This window comes from Triticum aestivum, chromosome 6B (assembly GCF_018294505.1).
Source record: "Triticum aestivum cultivar Chinese Spring chromosome 6B, IWGSC CS RefSeq v2.1, whole genome shotgun sequence".
Classification (NCBI taxonomy): Eukaryota; Viridiplantae; Streptophyta; class Magnoliopsida; order Poales; family Poaceae; genus Triticum; species Triticum aestivum.
Window position 1 is genome coordinate 572,905,598 of NC_057810.1, and position 17,342 is coordinate 572,922,939.

The 17,342-nt window shown below is 47.4% G+C and overlaps 1 pseudogene; it reads left to right on the plus strand.

Moving 5' to 3' along the window:
* The first annotated feature begins 6,217 nt into the window (after positions 1-6,217).
* Positions 6,218-17,342, plus strand: part of LOC123139397 (flotillin-like protein 2) — a 196,065-nt pseudogene continuing 184,940 nt past the window's right edge.

Genomic DNA, 17,342 nt, shown 5'->3' on the forward strand with positions numbered 1-17,342 from the left:
CTTATTCCCCTTGAGCTAAGAACACTTAGTCCTCGCCCAATCACTCTGGTAAGTCTTCAAGGTAGACTTCCAAACCTTCACATACTTCATTCACCGGCAATCCACAATGACTCTTGGATGCTCAGAACATGACACCTAACTGGCTGGAGGATTCACAGTCCTCAAGTGTAATAAGTCTTTAGATCACGCGGACAGAAATACTTCATTGATGCCTAAAACTCTTTGGCTCTGGGTGTTTTGGGCTTTGTCCTTGCAAGGATTACTCTCTCAAAGGCTTCGGAGGTGGGTTGCTCTCAAACAACAAAAGTCGTGCACTAACTCTGAGCAGCCACCAATTTATGGTGTAGGGGGTGGGATATTTATAGCCTCGAGGCAACCCGACCTGATTTGTCCAAAATGACACTGGGTCATTAAGGAACTGACACGTGTCCAATGGTCAGATTTCAAACACATGCGGCAGCTTGACTTGGGCTACAAGTAAAGCTGACTCATTCAGCTCTGGATAAGATTTGCTCTCATTGTCTTCCCTCGAAAACATAGGATTTGGTTGAGCATCACATCAGCCACTCTGACTTTGTTCACTTGGACCCCACTTAACAGTACGGTGGTTCCTATGACTCAACAAAGAAGAAAAGGAAACTACAAAACAACTATGTCTTCGCACTCCATAGTCTTCATATGATGTCTTCTCATGTCATAGTCTTCAATGTGAATATCTTCACAGACCACCATTGTCTTCAATGTCTTCACACATTTATAGGGGTCATCTCTGGTAGGCAAACCGAATCAATATGGGACTACTACCTGTGTTATCCTGCAATTCTCACAAACACATTAGTCCCTCAACCAAGTTTGTTGTCAATACTCCAAAACCAACTAGGGGTGGCACTAGATGCACTTACAGAAGACATAGTTGTTTCGTAGTTTCCTTTTCTTCTTTGGTGAGTCATAGGAACCAACGTACTATTAAGTGGGGTCCAAGTGAACAAAGTCAGAGTGACTGAAGTGATGCTCAACCAAATCCTATGTCTTCGAGCGAAGACAATGAGAGCAAATCTTATCCAGAGCTGGATGAGTCAGCTTTACTTGTAGCCCAAGTCAAGCTGCTGCGTGTGTTTGAAATCTGACCATTGGACACGTGTCAGTTCCTTAGTGACCCAGGGTCATTTTGGACAAACCAGGTCGGGTTGCCTCCTGGCTATAAATAGCCCACCCCCTACACTATAAATGGGTGGTTGCTCAGAGTTAGTGCACGGCTTTTGTCGTTTGAGAGCAATCCACCTCCGAAGCATTTGAGAGATAAATCCTTGCGAGGACAAAGCCCAAAACACCTAGAGCCAAAGAGTGTTAGGCATCACTGAACTCTTTCTATCCGCGTGATCTGAAGACTTGTTACACTTGAGGACTGTGAATCCTCCAGCCGGTTTAGGCGTCATGTTCTGAGCATCCTAGAGTCATTGTGGATTGCCGGTGAACGAAGTCTGTGAAGGTTTGGAAGTCTACGTTGAAGACTTACCAAAGTGATTGGGTGAGGACTAAGTGTCCTTAGCTCAAGGGGAATAAGGTGAAGACACGGTCTTCTGAGTTGAATCTCAGCTTCACTAACCAGACGGACATTTGTCACAACAACTGAAACTAGTCCCACAAATCCTTGTCCTCTCCAAGGAACAGGTTCTATCCTTTACCTTTCTTTACTTACAGTTTGTCTTCGTGAAGTCATTGCCTCCCTAGATGATCTGATTGTCTTCAATGTGTGAACACTGTTGTTGTTAGGCTTCATACTATCTTCCATCCTGATCCTTACTACCTAGTTGCTGATAGTCTTTGTGCTTTCACTTCATTGCTTACTTGACTATGGCTTGCGTAGTGTAGTCTACCTTCCATTGCATATCAATAGGTTCTTTACTACTATTTGTCTTCAAAGCCCTCGTGATTGAAGGCTTTCATAAAAATCGCCTATTCACCCCCCTCTAGTCGATAACTAGCACTTTCAACCTTCCTCAAAACAGCCACCATACCTACCTATTATGGCATTTCCATAGCCATTCCGAGTTATATTGCCATGCAACTTTCCACCGTTCCGTTTATTATGACACACTTCATTATTGTCATATTGCTTTGCATGATCACGTAGTTGACATCCTATTTTTTGCAAAGCCACTGTTCATAATTCTTTCATACATGTCACTCTTGATTCATTGCACATCCCGGTACACCGCCGGAGGCATTCACATAGAGTCATATTTTGTTCTAAGTATCGAGTTGTAATTCTTGAGTTGTAAGTAAATAAAAGTGTGATGATCATCATCATTAGAGCATTGTCCCATGTGAGGAAATTAAATAAAAAGAGGCCAAAGAAGCCAATAAAAAAGGAAAAGAAGCCAATAAAAAAAGAGAAAAAGAGAGAAGGGGCAATGTTACTATCCTTTTTCCACACTTGTGCTTCGAAGTAGCACCATGATCTTCATGATAGAGAGTCTCTTATTTTGTCACTTTCATATACTAGTGGGAATTTTTCATTATAGAACTTGGGTTGTATATTCCAACGATGGGCTTCCTCAAATGCCCTAGGTCTTCATGAGCAAGCAAGTTGGATGCACAACTACTTAGTTTCTTTTTGAGGTTTCATACACTTATAGCTCTAGTGCATCCGTTGCATGGAAATCCCTACTCACTCACATTGATATCTATTAATGGGCATTTCCATGGCCCATTGATACGCCTAGTTGATGTGAGACTATCTCCTCTCTTCTCCACAACCACCATTCTATTCCACCTATAGTGCTATGTCCATGGCTCACGCTCATGTATTGCATGGAAGTTGAAAAAAGTTTGAGAATACTAAAGTATGAAACAATTGCTTGGTTGAAACCGGGGTTGTGCATGATTTGAATATTTTGTGTGATGAAGATGGAGCATAGCTAAACTATATGATTTTGTAGGGATAAGCTTTATTTGGCCATGTTATTTTGAGGATATAATTGCTTTGTTAGTATGCTTGAAGTATTATTATTTTTATTTCACCATTAAAATTTTGTTTTGTTGAATCTTTTGGATCTGAACATTCATGCCACAATAAAGAAAATTACATGGATAAATATGATAGGAAGCATTCCACATCAAAAATTCTATTTTTATCATTTACCTACTCGAGGACGAGCAGGAATTAAGCTTGGGGATGCTTGATACGTCTCCAACGTATCTATAATTTTTGATTGTTCCATGCAATTATATTATCTGTTTTGGATGTTTAATAGGCATTTATATGCTGTTTTATACTATTTTTGGGACTAACCTATTAATCGAGGGCCCAGTGCCAGTTTCTGTTTTTTTTGCCTATTCTAGAGTTTTGCAGAAAAGGGATACCAAATGGAGTCCAAACGGAATGAAACTTTCGTGATGATCTTTCTTGGCCCGAAAGCAAACCAGGAGACTTGGAGATGAAGTCGGAAACACAACAAGGTGGTTGTCGGTGTCAAAACCGGTGGATCTCGGGTAGGGGGTCCCGAACTGTGCATCTAAGGCTAATGGTAACAAGAGACTGGGGACATGATGTTTACCTAGGTTCGGGCCCTCTCGATGGAGGTAATACCCTACTTCCTACTTGATTGATCTTGATGATATGAGTATTACGAGAGTTAATCTACCACGAGATCATAGAGGCTAAACCCTAGGAGCTAGCCTATGATTATGATTGTCGTTCCCCTACAGACTAAACCCTCCGGTTTATATAAACATCGGGTTGGGGGGGGGGCTAGGGTTACACAGAGTCGGTCATAGAGAAGGAGATCTAACATCCAAATTGCCAAGCTTGCCTTCCACGCAAAGGAGAGTCCCATCCGGACACGGGACGAAGTCCTCAATCTTGTATCTTCATAGTCCAACAGTCCGGCCAAAGTATATAGTCCAGCTGTCCGGATACCCCCTAATCCAGGACTCCTTCAGTAGCCCCTAAACCAGGCTTCAATGACGATGAGTCCGGCGCGCAGATTGTCTTCAGCATTGCAAGGCGGGTTCCATCTCCGAATACCTCAAGATAAATTCCGAACACAAGGATCGTGTCCAGATCTGCAAGACAAATTTCACGTACCACCGCAGAGAGAACAATACTCCACAAATCTAATTTGCTGTCAACGTGACATTACATCATGGCCGAGTCATTATTCGAGCCGTTTCCTCACAGCCAACCACCGCACATACTGGGAGGCGGTTTCCTCGGCACGTCTTGTCGAAGCAGAGATCATGCCCCCTTATCACGGGATTCTCATTAATAGGGGTACGGGTAACCCAACCGTGTCATTTAATGCGACGCTTGGAAAATAAGCGATTTTAACAGGAAAGTGCGGAGGCGCACAGTTTTCGCCGCCTCTATAAAGGGACAAGGATCCCCCATTCTTACCAACGCCTTATTCCTCCTTTGCTCATCCATTCTCGCACTCTCGAGCCCCAGCGCCCAAGTTCTCACCTTCTCCGTAGGACCATTCGTAGCATGTCCGGAGCGGGAGGCAAGTGGATGGCCTCCTCCATCATGGAGGAGGACATTACCAAGCTTCAGGCGGCCAGATACCTGGCCGCAAACATCGCGCACAGGCTGCTAGCAGAGGGACAAATCACCCCCACTTCAAAGTCTTGGGAGAGAGTAGTGTTCCTCTCTCATTTCGTCCGTGGACTAGGATTTCCACTTCACCCGTTCGTTCGCGAGCTAATGTTTTACTATGGGCTAGATTTTCATGATCTAGCCCCAAATTTCATCCTCAACATCTCGGCGTTCATCTTCATGTGCGAGGCTTTCCTCCGCATCAAGCCCCACTTCGGCATGTGGCTGAAAATCTTCTCTGTGAAGCCAAAGATCGTGAGCGGCCAGCAGGCGGAGTGCGGAGGCGCCATGGTGGGCAGAATGCCCAACGTTACATGGCTTGACGGCTCCTTTGTGGAGACCGTGAAAGGGTGGCAATCAGGGTGGTTCTAAATCACCGAGCCACGCGACACCAACTGAGCGGCGGCCCCCAAATTTCGATCGGGACCCCCCCTGCGGCTCACCTCCTGGGAAAAGAAGGGCCTGGCCCGGGGCGAAATCGCGGAGCTGACCGGACTGCAGAACTGCATCAAGAACATGATAGAGAAGAAGATCAAGCTCGTCAATGTGATCCAGGTCATGCTTACCCGCCGGATCCTTCCGTGCCAAAGACGGGAATTCAATATGTGGGAGTTCGATCCGGCCGAACACCAGACGCTGCGCGAGCTTTTTGACATGATGCATAAGGACGTCTGGAAGGTGCTGTTCAAGACCACCGAAGTACATCCTCCCACTTCCGAGGACCGCGGACTAAGCACCACGCGTCCCACCAATCCGGTAAGTTCCCGGAATCATCATAAGATGTACTTTTCCCAGCATGTTCGTGGGAGGATTTTAAGTCACCGTGCTTTTATCCAAAACAGGAGTACGTGGTGACGGTGGAGCGGATCGACTGTCCTGCTCCGTTGCCGGAAGATCCAGCAACTGCACTCCTGACGGAGATGCTGGTTCCGGCGCCTTACAAGGTGCCGGAGAAGAAGGCCAAAAAGAAGGCCACATGGACCAGGAAGGGTCTCCGGCTCAAGGTTGCGCCAGACGCCTCGTTCGAAGACAGCAAGGCGCACTCCTCCCACGAAGGGGAGGAGAAGAAGAGGAAAAAGGCCGCCCTATCCGGGGAGGCCGAAGGGTCCAAGAAAGCGGCCGCGGGGACCAGGAAGGGTCTCCGGTGCAAGGCCGTAATAGACTCGTCGTCCGGGGAGGACGAGGCAGATTCCTCCCACGGAGACGGGGGGAAACATGAAGAAATTCCCCCTCCCCGCATTGGGGAGGAGAAGAAAAGAAAGGCCGCCCCACAGGGGGAGGCCATGACGCTGAAGAAGGTAAAGGGGCCCTTTTGGATAACTCCACTATGGACGCCTACAGCGAGGAGGAGTGGCTGCCCAGGGGCAAGCCCCTAGTGAGATCGTAAGTACCCGCACTCAGTAATATTTTTTGTGCGACTTAACTCCATAGTTGGTAATAACGTCGAACACGTATATGCAGTCCGGCTAGGTCCCATCTTGGGGTATCTTGTTCGGATGAGTCCTTGAGGGAATCGAAGATGAATAGCGATTCACTCCCGACGGCCACCTCCCCATGACCTGCGGACGACATCGAGGTGTTGTCCCAAAGGATACTAGGGCCAGGGCGACGGTTCTGGAGATGCCCCAGGGGGAAACCCCGGACACCGAGTACATGGGGGGCAAGGTCCCCATGGATTATGCAGATGGGAGCCAGAACAAGTCTGGCTCCCGGCCGGTTATCACGCCGGAGCCTCCAAAGGTTCCAGAATCACGTAGGCAGCCCCTCACTAAGCAGGGCGAGCCGGCCGTGCCAATGACCTCCGTCCAGCCAGAGGCATTGGATCAGTTGCTGGAAGTGCTTCGCAGCACTTCCATTGATGAAGAGCACCGTACTCTTATGAGTACGGTAATTGAGAAGGTCCGATACGCCAAAAGTGGATTGGCTGAAGCCTGTACCAGCCTCCTAACGGGCTTTGAGGTAAGTAATGAAAAGTGTGAGAAAATATCACCTAATAGACAGTAGCCCCTGATACTCTATTTGGTGTTCGGAAAGAAAATCCAAACGGAGGGTCAATTTGTAATCCACAGGAGTCTAACAATGAATGTCTTATGTGAATAAGCATGTGTTGCTGCTGGCCGCTGCCACCTGTACGGCGGAGGTCGATGGACTCAAGTGGGACCTGAAGCAGGCCGAGGAAGAGCTCAACCTCACGAAGAGGCAGCTTGAAGAGAACAAAGGTAAGTGATACCCCGTCCGTGTGTCATATAGAGGAGAAAAATTGGTGATGCTAACAAAAAGCATCATGATTTTTAATAGGGGCCACGACCGAAGTGGCGGCCCTGAAGAAATCGCTATCCGAGGCCGAAGACAAAGCGGCCATGGAGCGCACCGAGCATGAAAAGCAAGATGCTCGGGTGGGAGAGGTACAGCAAGAGCTCCAGGAGTTCAGCAAGAGGTTCGAGTCCTTCGAGCATGACTTCAAGACGCAAGCATCCAAGCTTGCCAAAGCCCTTGATAGTGCGAAGGACGCCAAGGCTCAAGCCCAAAAGGCCCTCCAGGAAATCCAGGCGGCCAAGAAGATAGAGGCGGTTAAGGAATTCATTATGCAAAGCAAGCATGTGGAGGAGACATTTCTTTTACTTAACCGAATTCGGAGCTCTCCAGGGGCATTCGCAGATCTGCCACGCAGCATATCGGATGCCGCGGAGTTCTATCATGCTGAAGAAGGGAGCTCAACAGAGAAGTTGATTTGGTCCCAGTATGCCGGAGCCAAACACCCGATGCCCTTGAGTGACCAACTGAGGCAATTGGTCGAACTCCACAAGGCGGCCAAACTGGCCATGAAGGGCCTCATAGTCCAGATGTGGCCTGGCGAGACCCTGCCCGACAACTACTTTGGCCTTATAAAGCGGATGGTAAATGTCTGTCTGCGGCTTGAAGTTATCAAACAATCCGTTTGTATTGAGGGTGCCCGCCGGGCCTTTGCCCGTGCGAAGATGCATTGGGCCAAACTGGATGCGAAGAAGCTGGTGAAGGAAGGACCGCCGAAGGGTAAGGCGCATCACTACCCCGAGAAATATTATGATGGCGTTATGAAAGGTGCTCGCCTTGTGGCCGATGAATGTACCAAGTACATAATCTTTGAGTGAATGTACTCATGCAATCTGAAAACGAGTTTGTTTGCGTTTATATGACGCTTTGTTGATTTAAATATTACCTTCTGTGCGGCTGTTTATAAATTTCTGAAAGTAGGCCAGTCGTCGATCTACCCCCGTGTAACTAGTATTGGGGTGTTCATGGAAAACCCGAACACTCTTTATCCAAATTTTTGGTCCTTTAAGGAGGTGTTCAGTGCAACGAACAAGGAAATCGGACTATGCGGCTTTATAACTCTCACTTAGCCATAGAAGTCTACAATTTTAAATTTCGGTGCAGCCCCTTATATCCGGAAAGCCGAATTGGGGCGCTATACACGCCTAAATTGGACAAGGTCGATTCCTCGCCTGAAGTGGAAAAATCTTTAAGGATTTTAAACCTCTCGAACAGCGACCAGTTCTGGCTGCATCATGACAGTCAGTTTTCGGCTTTCTCTATTGAGGTGCTCATCCGGAAGAACCGGGACACAATCGCAGTAGTTCTCCCTGCGCTACCTTAGCCAATATAACGGAACGTAAGGTACCAAAACAAGGGAGTCGGGCTAACCCAACTATTGACCCAAGACATGATTCAGAGCTGATGCATATAATGCTATAAGTTCGGGGTGCCGCACTGTCGAAAGTGTTCGGACTTATCTTGCCATATTATGGGGCACGATAAGAAGCCCCTGGCAAACTAAATGTACCAAAGTGTGCAGATGCAATATTAAATAAACATTTAAGGGAATACATGAAGATAGAAACAACAAGCTGACGTTGTATATTGTTTCCCGATGTTATTTAAATAATATGTCAAAGCGTATGTGTACAATTAATGCGTTGAAGCAAAAATAGGACTATTTGACCTGTCCTGTCCAAGGGCTGGCCGCATGCGGGTATGTAAAACAGGTATAACGATCGTTAATCAGAGACCACCTGGGTATTCCCTTGTGCGCGAAGCCTCTTGCCTCCTTGGTTTTCCCTCCGGTGATGAGTCCGATGATCAGGTTCTCTAAAGGGGTTGCCCAACAGTGGGGTCCTGAAAGAAAAAGGAAGTTACAAAGGTATGCGGGCCTCGTGGCGGTTGAACCGTACTGTGGACCACCTCATCATCGCGCCTCCGCCTATACCCATGGTATTTTGAGTGCATGATTGTGTACGCGCTGCACAAATGCCGCCTGAACGGGGCTGGGGCGCAGGCCGGATTGCTAATCATGCTCTTGGCCTGCCTGATGGTCCTGTTGCAGGGTGCTCCGGACTCGCTTGATGGTGTTCGAGGTTGTCATTGCCGAATTCGCGGTCTGCCGAAGAAGGCTGCTTTGTACTTCTGCTGGCCGTAGTGTGTTCTTCCGTATGGAGAGAGCGGTCTGTGTTTCCATTGACTGTTATAACCCCTCGAGGCCCTGGCATTTTGATCTTGAGGTATGCATAGTGTGGTACCGCATTGAATCGAGGGAACGCGGTTCGTCCCAGTAGTGCATGATAGCCACTACGGAAAGGGACGATGTCAAAGATTAACTCCTCGCTTCGGAAGTTATCCTGAGATCCGAATACCACTTCCAGTGTTATTGAGCCCGTACAACGGGCCTCTACTCCTGGAATTACACCTTTGAAGGTGGTTTTGGTGGGTTTGATCCTTGAGGGATCAATGCCCATTTTGCGCGCTGTGTCCTGATAAAGCAGGTTCAGGCTGCTGCAACCGTCCATAAGGACTTGCGTGAGGTGGAATCCATGATGATTGGGTCGAGGACCAATGCGGTTGAACCGTCATGATGGATGCTGGTAGGGTGGTCCCTACGAACGAAAGTGATGGGACAAGATGACCATGGGTTGAACTTTGGGGCGACTGGCTCCATCGCGTAGACGTCCCTCATGGCATGCTTTCGTTCCCGTTTGGGAATGTGGGTGGCATAGATCATGTTTACCGTTTTTACCTGGGGAGGAAATTTCTTTTGTGCCCCAGTGTTCGGACGCTGGGGCTCCTCGTCGTCGTTGTGCAGCCCCTTGTCCTTGTCTTCGGTATTTAGCTTGCCAGCCTGTTTGAACACCCAGCAATCTCTGTTAGTGTAGTTGGCTGGCTTATCAGGGATGCCGTGAATTTGGCACGAGCAGTCAAGTATGCGGTCTAGACTGGACGATCCCGGGTTTTTCCTTTTGAACGGCTTTTTCCGCTGACCGGATTTTGAGCCGCAGAATCTGGCATTGACTGTCGTGTCTTCGGTGTTGTCGCCATTGTTACAACGCTTATGCCTATTGCATCGTGGCTTGCCGTTACTGTCGCGGACAGCTGAAGTTCTGGAATTTCTTGGCGTGGTGCTACTACGAGCCAGCCAGCTGTCCTCGCCCGCGCAAAAGCGGGTCATGAGTGTCGTGAGGGCCACCATGGACTTCGGTTTTTCTTGGCCGACGTGTCGGGCGAGCCACCCGTCGTGGATATTATGCTTAAAGGCCACCAGGGCTTCGGCGTATGGACAATCGACAATTTGGTTCTTTTTAGTTAGGAACCGAGTCCAAAATTTCCTGGCTGACTCTCCGGGCTGTTGGGTAATGTGACTTATGTCATCAGCATCCGGTGGTCGCACGTAGGTGCCTTGGAAGTTGTCGAGGAACACGTCCTCCAGGTTTTCCCAACTGCCAATGGAGTTTGCCGGCAGGCTATTCAGCCAGTGTCGGGCCGGTCCTTTGAGCTTAAGGGGAAGATACTTGATGGCGTGTAGGTCATCACCGCGGGCCATGTGAATGTGGAGAAGGAAGTCTTCTATCCATACCGCGTGGTCTGTTGTGCCATCGTATGATTCAATGTTTGTGGGTTTAAACCCTTCTGGGAACTCGTGATCCATTACTTCATCAGTGAAGCAGAGGGGGTGTGCGGCGCCTCTGTGCCGGGCTATGTCGCTGCACAGTGCGACTAAGTCTAGCCGGTTATGTTCGGCCCGACCAGACTTGTTGTTAGTGTATCCGGCATGACGGCCATCGTCATGTATTGAGGTGCGCCTCCGTGATCCGTAGATCGATCTTGGCTGTCCTGCTTTGTTTTCCAATATCTCTCGCAGGTCCTGCGTGTTGCCCCGGGCCGTAGTGAATTGGCGTAGGGGTGCGGGCTGGTATTCGGGCTGATGCGCCATTTTATCTCGGCCACGAGGTGGCCGGTCAGCCTCATCATGTGCTGGTAGTGTAGGCTCTACGGCCTCCTCCCCGAGTTGAGGTAGCAACTTGTGCTTTGGATAGCCTTTGGTGGGGCGCTCAAGTCCGTATTCCTCGGCCCCCAGGACCTTGGTCCATCTATCTGTGAGCAGATCTTGATCAGCCTCGAGCTGCTGCTGCTTCTTTTCCAGGCTTCTTGCAGTGGCTATAAGTTGGCGCTTGAAGCGCTCCTGCTCTATGGGCTCCTCAGGCATGCCGAATTCATTGTCGCCGAGGCTCACCTCGTCCTTGGAGGGAGGCATATAATATCCATCCTCCTAGTATTTGTCTATCGCCTGTTCATCTGGGCTATCCTGCCTGCATTCCTGTTCGGCCTGCTTGAAGGTAGGCTGATCGGGAATGTATTCCTCTTCGGCACCATCCGGATTGTTTTCATCTCATGTGCCGGTATTGCTGTGGCGGGGCTTAGAGCGGCGCCGATGATGCCCATTCTTTGATTGCTTCCCTAAGGGATTATCCTTTATTGACTCATCGCCATTGTTTTCTTTGGGAGTGTCCACCATATATATATCATATGAGGAGGTGGCTGTCGAGCGCCCTATGGGTGGTGGTTACTATACTTTTCCTGCATCGTCGTCCATACCGTCGATGTCCTCGGAGTCGAAGTTAAGCAGGTCGGTTAAATCATCGACAGTGGCAATGAAGTGGGTGGTGGGTGGGTAACGAATTTCGTCGCCTGCTTCCCACTCAAGCCGGACATAGTTCGGCCAAGATTCTCCTGATAAAGAGAGAGACTTTAATGAATTCAGTACGTCACCGAAGGGGGAGTGCTGAAAGATATCCCAGCGGTGAACTCCATTACCGAAGCCCAATCGGACTCGACGGGCCCAGACGCACGCAATTCGGAACCCACATCCAAACACAAGTCCAGGGGTCCGGTGACACAGATTTTCTTAATGGTGGAATCAGTGTTCGGCTCTACCGCCGAAAGGTGTGCGGCCTCCATGGCGGGTCCACCCACACGTCCTCGGACGACGCGATCTGCCCCGGATCCAGGTCCGAAGCTGATGCAGGTGCGATATCTGTAGTAGAAAAGGGGGCATTGGTCCAGGCCGGGCCAGCCCATTAGTCCCGGTTCAATCCAGAACCGGGACCAATGGTTACATTGGACCCGATTCGTGAGCCCCGGGGGCCGGCCGGGCCACGTGGGCCATTGGTCCCGGTTCGTCTGGACCTTTTGGTCCCGGTTGGTTGGACGAACCGGGACCAATGGGCCTCGCTCCTGGCCCACCACCATTGGTCCCAGTTGGTGGGACGAACCGGGACCGAAGGCAGCCCATTAGTCCCGGTTGGTGGCACGAACCGGAACTAAAGGGGTGCATTGGTACCGGTTCGTGGAACCAACCGGTACCAATGCCCCCCTTTTAGTCCCGGTTGGAGCCTCCAACCGGGACCAAATGCTTCTGCTTCCCGCCCTTTGGGCTGCTGAAAAGAGGCCTTTGGTCCCGGTTGGAGGTACCAACCGGGACTAAAGGGTGGCATTGGTCCCGGTTGGTGCCACAAACCGGGACCAATGCCTTTGCTATATAAGTAGCACTTAGGAAAATTTCAGAACCGCCCATCCCCAGTTCAATCTCTTCTCCGTCCCACGCCGCCCCGTCACCGTCTCCGCGCCGCCCCGGCCCGCGCCGCCCCGACGCCGTCGCCGCCCCGCCCGCCCCAACGCCGTCACCGCCCCGCCCGCCCCGCGCCGCACCTCGCCGTCGCCATCGCCGTAAGTTAGATTTTTTTTGTAGTTTATAGATTTTTTGTTAGATGTGTAGTAACTTAGATGTGTAGTAATTTACATGTGTAATAATTTTGTTAGATGTGTAGTAATTTAGATGTGTAATAATTATTTTTGTTAGATGTGTAGTAATTTAGATGTGTAACAATTTTGTTATATTTTTTCAGATTGTGCAATTAATTTGTTCATATTGTGTTAGATTGTTTTATGATTTTTTCTGTTGTAATTTAGATGTCAAATTTTTATGATTTGTTTCTGTTGTAATTTAGATGTCAATTTTTTTCATATTGTGTAAGTAATTTAGATGTCAAAATTTTATGATGTTTTTCTGTTCATAGAATTTTTATGATTTTTTCTGTTCTAATTTTGTTCATAGAATTTTAATGATTTTTTTGTAGTTCATTGATTTTTTGTTAGATGTGTAGTTCATAGATTTTTCTGTTAGATTTTTTTATGATTTTTTCTGTTGTAATTTAGATGTCAATTTTTTTTGATTTTTTTCTGTTGTAATTTAGATGTCAATTTTTTTTCATATTGTGTAAGTAATTTAGATGTCAATTTTTTTCATATTGTGTAAGTAATTTAGATGTCAATTTTTTTTATGATTTTTTTCTGTTCATAGAATTTATATGATTTTTTTCTGTTCTAATTTTGTTCATAGAATTTTAATGATTTTTTTGTTCATAGTATTTTCTTTGTCAATTTATTGTGTATGTATAGGAAAATTAGTTAGAAAAATAATAGAACTATAGTTAAACCAGTTTATTTTTAGTAAGTAGTACTTAATAAAAGTAGTTTATTTTTAATAAGTACTACTTTATTTATTTATAGTAAGTGCTTAGTAGTTGAACTAGTTGATTTAATTAATAAAACTACTTTATTTAACTATATATAGAAGTAGTTACCGCATCGATGTCGACGATGCCTATCCCGCATCCTCGTCGTCGTCGACTCGGCGGTGGTGGAGGCATGCTTGATCAGGGCCATGTTCGGAACTGGGCTCCGCCGGGCTGGTATTGGGAGGTGCTACCTTCTGGGGGACGTAGGTTGGTGAGGAGGCAGCCCGTTGTTGACCCGATCCTTGTTTGGTGGCGGTCGCGTGGGCCAGTGATGGTGCCGAGGCTTCCGGACACCACGAAGGTGGTACATCACCGTGTCAGCGAGGAGGACGAGCACGTCCGTCGCTACATGGTTGCGTTGGAGGGAAGGTTCGACAATACCTGGCAGGTTCTTCAGGGATCTCACTGGAGCTATGATCCTATGATCGTTCCTTATCTTTGGGTGTCCACCGCCCGCAACGATACCCGTCGGGCGCTACGGTTCTAGATGTATTAATTAGCGATGCTATATGTATGATAGTATTCGAGGAGTATTCGACAATGTACAGACACAAGAGATGATGTACTTTTGGTTATAATTGAATGCATGCTAATTTGAATACTACTTTATTTTACTATTTGGTTTTGCTTATTGAATGCTCATATTGGAAAAGTACTCCTACTTTGAATGCTAAAATTGAAGAGCACTCTATGCAGAAATCTAGGAGCCCCTCCATCATCCACGCCGTCGTGGGGGTAGCTTCTCCTTCATTCCCGTGTGCTAGACAATTTATTGTAATATTGCACTCGGGAATGAAAGGAGGAGCTACGTACCATCACCTATAGTCAACCCGTGATTAATAATAATGATCTAATTTAGGTTTTTTAGTACATATATTTAATATTTGAATTATGAACTTAGGCCGGAAATGTCGTACTCGGACAACGAAAACCGCCCGGGGGAGTGCGACTGGTGCCACGACGACTGAGGTATGTGCGACAGGTTCATTGAGCTGGACGAAGATCGACGCTTCAGCATTAAGCTCGAGGAGACCTTCGATGTTCGTACGGTACACAATGACGACAATAGTTTTTTTCGTAATTAAGCACGACTTCAACTATTTTAACGTGTATTTTTCATCTTTTCCAATTCGTCTAGCTTATCCCATGCTATGCAAGACGCTATGTCTTGGAGAGGATGGGTTTTGAAGACCATGAAAGTATGGAAACCAAAAAAATTCTCCTAAGGACCCATCATGGTGTGGATTTTCAAGTAAAGTTGTACAATGCTCAGAGTGTAACCCATTTTGGTTGCAAAAATTGGGAAGCACTTTGCAAGATGTATGGTTTTGATGAGGGTATGCTTGTCACCATGGATCTTGGTGATCCTACAATCCAGCAAGACAATATGGGCATTTGGGTCCTTGTGGATACACCTCCAATTCTTCCCCTATGTGAGCTTAACATAGTTATTAAGTAATTTATATTGTTTATTTCAAAATAGTTGACAACTTGTTTCCATTGGCAGCTTATTTTCATTCTTCAAAGAATGTGTGGAAAATGGTAGACAAAACCCACTACACCGATGGCTCCAAATTAACTTATAAGGAGAAAAATCATCTGATCGCATTTTGTACTGATCTTGAGAATTACAATGTCTACAATCGAACTCCTCAACATTATGGTCAATACGTGCCACTAGTGCACGTGTTGAACTACGGTAACTACCATGGAGATACCCTGGTAAGATTTTTTTTACTACTACGACATCCTTGCATCTTTTTTAAATACTTCTAAAACTAGTACATCATTGCTAACTACGAAGTTATTACTATGTTTTTCAATAGATAATCTCGAATGATTGTGTGCCTCATCTGATGTATACGCACGGTCGCCTTGATGTCTTGAACATACAACCAGGTCGTCCTACGAATCTCAATTGTCCATACCGGATTTCTAAAAGAAGTGGAGACATGAAAATCAAAGAATGGAAAAAATGTATGGACAGTCGTAAGGAGCTTCTTGCAAGCAAAAGGAGGCGAAGCGCAAGAATTGGAGACAGGATGATCTCCATTCTTCATAATGGAGACTCAGGGTCTATATTGTTTTATGCTATTTTACCTTAAGGGTGTTTAGGTCCTACCTGATACTGATGATCATGTGCTAAGAACAATTATGTAGGGTTGGGTTCGATGACTATGAGGATGATGATCGTATGACTTGTTATTAATAACGAGTAGAAGTTGTATGATGATGCATGATTATTAGGACTTGTTATTATATATGATGATGTATGATGCGAGCATGCATGAGTTATTATATATCAGCGGGTGAAATGAACATAGCAGTATAAGAGAGGACACTTCTCTCTATTAGCTAGCTAATAACAACCTAAAATTAACCCTCAAAACCCCTAAACCAGCCACTTTTTTAAAAAAAAGAAAAACCTCAGCTGCTGACAAGTGGAAGCCTTTTGGTTCCGGTTCAAGTCACCAACCGGGACCAAAGGCCCCCTTGCCTGGGCTGCTCGCAGTGGCCAGGTGGAGGGCCTTTAGTCCCGGTTCGTGTTAGAACCAGGACTAAAGGGTGGAGGCATTAGTCACGACCCTTTAGTCCCGGTTCAAGAACCGGGACTAAAGGCCCTTACGAACCGGGACCGATGCCCCCTTTTCTACTAGTGTATCCCGAATAATGGCCGACAGCAGATCTAAGTCGTGCTCGTCGTGATTGTTCGGCGCTCCTGGCGTAGGACCGAATCCGTTGAAGATCAAGTCTCTGCGGATATCAGCCGTGTAATTCAAGTTTCCGAACCTGACCTGATGGCCAGGGGTGTAGCTGTCGATCTGCTCCAGATGGCTAAACGAATTGGCCTGCAGTGCGAAGCCGCCGAACACGAAGATCTATCCGCGGAGAAAGGTCTCACCCTGGACCGTGTTGTTGTTGATGATTGAAGGAGCCATCGAGCCTTATAGAGACGACACAGAGGACATCTCAATGAAAGCACCAATGTCGGTGTCAAAACTGGCGGATCTTGGGTAGGGGGTCCCGAACTGTGTGTCTCAGGCTAATGGTAATAGGAGACCGGGGACACGATGTTTACCCAGGTTCGGTCCCTCTCAATGGAGGTAATACCCTACTTCCTGCTTGATTGATCTTGATGATATGAGTATTACAAGAGTTGATCTACCACAAGATCGTAGAGGCTAAACCCTAGGAGCTAGCCTATGATTACGATTGTCGTTCCCCTACGGACTAAACCCTCCGGTTTATATAGACATCGGGGGGGGGGGGGGCTAGGGTTACACAGAGTCGGTTACAGAGAAGGAGATCTAACATCCAAATCACCAAGCTTGCCGTCCACGCAAACGAGAGTCCCATCTGGACACGGGACAAAGTCTTCAATCTTGTATCTTCATAGTCCAACAGTCTGCCAAAGTACATAGTCCGTCTGTCCGGATACCCCCTAATCCAGGACTCCCTCAGTGGCCATGAGGCAGGAGGGCGCGCCCAGGGGGTAGGGCACACCCCCTACCTCGTGGGCCCCTCGTAGCTCCCGTGCCCTAGTTCCTTCGCCTATATATACTCTTATACCCTGAAAACATCCAGGAGAGCCACGAAACCACTTTTCCACCGCCGCAACCTTCTGTCCCCATGAGATCCCATCTAGGGACCTTTTCCGACGTCCTACTGGAGGGGGATTCGATCATGGAGGGCTTCTACATCAACACCATTACCTCTTCGATGAAGCGTGAGTAGTTTACCACAGACCTTCGGGTCCATAGTTATAAGCTAGATGGCTTCTTCTCTCTCTTTGATTCTCAATAGCATGTTCTCCTCGATGTTCTTGGAGATCTATTCAATGTAATATTTCTTTTGCGGTG